Source organism: Sander vitreus, chromosome 17 (genome assembly GCF_031162955.1).
Source record: "Sander vitreus isolate 19-12246 chromosome 17, sanVit1, whole genome shotgun sequence".
Taxonomy (NCBI): Eukaryota; Metazoa; Chordata; class Actinopteri; order Perciformes; family Percidae; genus Sander; species Sander vitreus.
The window spans coordinates 32,629,492-32,634,491 of record NC_135871.1 but is presented as its reverse complement, the minus strand read 5'-3'; the positions used below and the strand labels follow the sequence as shown (position 1 = coordinate 32,634,491).

Sequence of the window (5,000 nt, the reverse complement as noted above, 5' to 3'; positions counted from 1 at the left end):
GTGTCTGATTGATGGCAGGACAGCTGATCTGCTCTGCCTCCACCGACAGCTGCTGAAAATAGACTCAGAGAGGAAACCAGGAATTGAGAGATCCGCTACAGTTTATTACAGAGTCGACTAGTCTCCACAGCTCGGTGGAGTAAAGTCTGGCTGCACCACAGATGCATTCTGGGATAGGAGAGGATAACGCTCTGGGTTGTTTGCATTTCTTTAAACCAATCACAGTCGTCTTGGGCGGCGCTCAGCTCTGGATCCAGCGACGGTGGCTCTGCTAAATAGTCTCAGGAAGGAACTGGTTCTGGTGGAACATTTACACCAAAAGTCTTGTGTTTTCTCCGTAACTTCGTCTGGGACTTGAACACCGTTTCCTGGGTGAAAGCTCTGTGTTTTAGGAGCCAAACATTCCCCCCGACCTCCTACTTCACGCTCTTAAGGCTGTTTTATGCTTCTGCGTCAACTCCACGGCGTACCTCCTACGGCGTCGTGACCCTTTGGGAGTTCTGCGTCGGGGTTGCTTTGCATCGCGGTGCATTTCACGACCACAACGCTAGGGGGCGATAAGTCTGAGGTTATTAGCAGGTGTCTGCCAGCCAGTTTGTTATGTTAGCAAACAAACTTTAGCACAACTGCCCACAAAGTCCTGCTTGCTGGAGAAGTGCTAATTTCCAAACGTTACTGACATGTAGACCCTTTACAAACAGATAACCCCGTTATTGTAACAAAATATGTCTGAGTTTATTTGCAAAGCTGATGTCAGTGAACTAGCATGTTGCTACTCCCCACAGTAGCTGCTGGACACACCCACTATCAACACACAGGACCAGTTGACCAATCACAGTCCTTGTGGTCTGCGTCGCCTCGATGCAAAGTTACAAATTTTTGGAGGTGCACGTTGAGCTACGGCGGAGGGCTCGGAGGGGGGTCTGCAGGGGTACGCCGTCGGTTCGATGCAGAAGCATGAATCAGCCTTTATGCAGCAGCAGTCAACGTGCAGCTGACAGTAACACATACTAGAATACACAGAATACACAGAATACACAGTTACTTTACACAGATATACGTATGATGCTTCAGGAGAACAGGCTGGTTTGTGAGGACGGAGTCTGAAATGTGTGTCAAATATTCCGGTTCATTGTTAAACTGTGTCTCTCTTCCAGTCTGTAATGGTTTCCATGTGCTGTAGAGTCAGCACACAGGAATGTCCCCCCCCCCCGCCCCGCCCCACTCTCTACTCTCATACTCACTTTGTTTTACAGCGATGCCGCTGCTTGTCGCTGTAATGTTTGGAGCATTCAACAGAGTCCCCCCTCAGTTTGTGCAACACTTAGGTGCACGTATTTGCCGGGAGGTTTAAGCATCCTTTCTCAAAAGAAAATGTGACATTTTCAAATAAATAAAATGTCACAAAGTCACATAATAATGGGCCATAATTATCTCCATAGCTATGTCTAAAATGTTGGAAAAGCTAGAGCTGATAATACAGAAATAACACTCAAACTTCCAGCTGGAGAAGTCTGACTACAAACATTAGATCTGAGGAAAGTTGGTTCTGATGCTCACATTGATTTTAGGACCTTTTTACATCTGAAAGGTGTTAGAAAGTCTACATTTAATCCGGTTAGTTTTGGGTTCACGTTGCAATAATGCAACCGCACTAAAGACCTCTACGTGACTTAACTACGTCAGGTCGTCATCACATACGTGAGCCATGTCTCCCGACCGTTGTCATTGATCGGTTTGCAGATGGGCTTCCCCGTCGTCTCGTCTCCTCTCTCTAGTGTTGGAGGTTTTTGCAACCCGCTCTCTCTCCCAAAATACTGACGCTTGCTCAGTGTCTCTCAGCGTCAGATACTAGGGATGCACTGAATCCAGATTTTTGGGGTTCTGCTGAGTCCTGAACCCCCTGGTTGAGGTTCTGCTGAATCCTGAACCCCCTGGTTGAGGTTCTGCTGAGTCCTGAACCCCCTGGTTGAGGTTCTGCTGAGTCCTGAACCCCCTGGTTGAGGTTCTGCTGAGTCCTCGTCCCGTCCTCAGTCCATGAACACAGTCAACACATTAATGAAGTAAACAGTGACTGTCCTTCCTTTGCCGTACCTGAAGTTGCTGCATTCTGGCTGCTGTCTGTAGATTCCTTCATGCTCAGCTCGTATTCTTCCAGATGTTTCATACCAGATGTTGTAACAGCGGTGATGTTGTGTATTGTTTAGGGTCCTCGCCACCACCAGACTAATCAGCATTGCAGATTGAACATGTAGCTGGACTTGAATGGCCTTCTTTTGACTGAAAGTACTGCCAAACAACCCTTTTTCTGCTCACCAGTTCCATTTCCACTTCCTCTCAGCCTGCTGCATTGAAGCTCCACCTACGTAAACACCTTCCTGTAATCAACGGCGCCGTCATCACGGCGACCAGCGTAGCGCGGAGTGACAGCGTAGGGTTCAGTTCGGTGGGAAAAAATTCTACCACCCTTACAGATCTGTCCATTAAACCAACTCATTGATTAGTTGACAAAAGAGAGAGAGAGGAGAGAGATTAAAAAACTTCTATAAAATGTCTTCAGATGTCACAAAGAGACTCAGGGTCCCTATCTTGCAGCCCGACCCAAGTCTCTTTGCTAGTTTAGGACCGACCCAGTTGTCAGTTTCCCGTCCAGCACCCACGTCGTTTAAATAGCAAATGCACCTGAACCCATCTGTGGCCCATGGCTGGTCTTACAGGGAGGTGTGTTCAGGTGCATTCTGGGCGTGCTGGTCTTACAGGGAGGTGTGTTCAGGTGCATTCTGGGCGTGCTGGTCTTACAGGGAGGTGTGTTCAGGTGCATTCTGGGCGTGCTGGTCTTACAGGGAGGTGTGTTCAGGTGCATTCTGGGCGCCCTGGTCTTACAGGGAGGTGTGTTCAGGTGCATTCTGGGCGTGCTGGTCTTACAGGGAGGTGTGTTCAGGTGCATTCTGGGCGTGCTGGTCTTACAGGGAGGTGTGTTCAGGTGCATTCTGGGCGTGCTGGTCTTACAGGGAGGTGTGTTCAGGTGCATTCTGGGCGTGCTGGTCTTACAGGGAGGTGTGTTCAGGTGCATTCTGGGAGTATTGCTATCTTGAGGCAGTGGGAAGTGATGGCACCATTGACCAACAAAAACCTGGTCTAAAGTCAATAACGCAGCATTTCATTGTTATTTTAACAGAGCATTGAACCATGACCCCGGCACACGGACCCTTTTTACCGCCGTCAAACTAGCAGAAGTGGATTAGGACACGCCCTAAACACACCTGCACCAGGATCTTCACGCCGTGACCTCAGATCGTTACGCGGCCCTCTGAGTTTTTCCTCAGTTTGTGGAAGACGTAGGTAGATATATGTGTCTACACCCCCAAAAAATGAAGTTTATAGTCATAAAAATCAGCAAATATTCACATTTTCTAAGCTTGAAAAACACAAATGTATCAGTGAGAAATGACTTGCTGTTGGTTAAGTTGAGCCATTGTTTGAGGTTGAGTCTGAAGTAATATAAAGTATATATAATAATAATAATAATAATAAGTAATAAGTGAGAATGAAAGTAATGTTTAGTTGACCGTGTGGAGGACACCAGGGACCAGATGTGGTGTCTCTGGTTTCTGTTTTCAGGGTGTGAAGCTGCTTTTAGACCAATTAGTGAGTTTGTGTCTGCACTCATGTTTCCACGAGGCTCCGCGGAGATCACGTCTTCTGTTGGCTCGGATCAGGCGCTCCGTGTCACTGGCAGCGCCGTTTCCACACTTCCCGCTCATTACCTGTGTTAGAAGCTGTTACCTATCACAGGAACACATCGCAAAAAGGGTCAAAACGTCAACAACAAAATAATAACTGTCAAAAAAGCACAAAAAAAACATTTCAAAAAGCAAATACGTGCCATTGCCAACAACACAAAAAGTGCAAGTTTTAAAATCAAAAAGTGTTTTCATCAAGCGTCCAATGCTGGGAAGTATGGGGGGGGGGGTCCCTAATCTCTGTGGCCAGAGACACGGACACGTTCCTTGCCTAGAGAGACCGTTCTAACACGGAGCTCTGACGTCCCCCGTTTCCTACGTGGATCCTGCTGAAGCAGCTGACTGTCATCATCGTTCACTCTGAACAACACAGCCTCTTGTTACATGTCACGCGGTCTGAGGGGGATGAATGCTCTGTGTGTGTGTGTGTGTGTGTGTGTGTGTGTGTGTTTGAGTGTGTGTGTGTGTGTGTGTGATTGTCTCTGTGTATGTGTCTGTGTGTGTGTGTGTGTGTTTGAGTGTGTGTGTGTGTGTGTGTGTGTGTCTCTGTGTGTGTGTGTGTGTGTGCTGTGTGTGTGATGTGTCCCTGTGTGTGTGTGTGCGCGTGTGTGTGTGGCTGACTGTGTGTGTCTGTGTGTGTGTGTGTCTCTGTGTGTGTGTGTGATTGTGATTGTCTGTGTATGTGTCTGCGTGTGTGTGTGTGTGTGTGTGTGTGTGTGTGTGTCTCTGTGTGTGTCTGTGTGTGTTTCTGTGTGTGTGTGTGCGTGCATGCTTGTGTGTGTGCATGCATGTGTGTGTGTCCCTGTGTGTGGGCGTGTGTGTGTGGCTGACTGGGTGTGTGTGTGTGTGTGTGTGTCTCTGTGTGTGTGTGTGTGTGTGTGTGTGTGTGTGTGTGTGTGTGTCTGTGTGTGTGTGTGTGTGTGTGTGTGTGTGTGTGTGTGTGTGTGTGTGTGTGTGTGTGTGTGTGTGTGTGTGTGTGTGTGTGTGTGTGTGTGTGTGTGTGTGTGTGTGTGTGTGTGTGTGTGTGTGTGTGTGTCTCTGTCTGTGTGTGTGTCTCTGTGTGTGTGTGTGTGTGTGTGTGTGTGTGTGTGTGTGTGTGTGTGTGTGTGTGTGTGTGTGTGTGTGTGTGTGTGTGTGTGTGTGTGTGTGTGTGTGTGTGTGTGTGTGTGTATCAGCTGCTGTCCCAGTTGTTCCGGAGCTTTTCAGACCGACAGCTGGATCTCACCGTTTACTAAACTCTGCTTCACTACCTTTCTG

The 5,000-nt window shown here is 48.1% G+C and overlaps 1 protein-coding gene across 1 annotated transcript in view; it reads left to right on the top strand.

The window, feature by feature from the left end:
* The window catches only part of LOC144532097 (filamin-C-like), a 93,737-nt gene that overhangs the window by 2,609 nt on the left and 86,128 nt on the right, over positions 1-5,000 (top strand). The window lies entirely within an intron of this gene.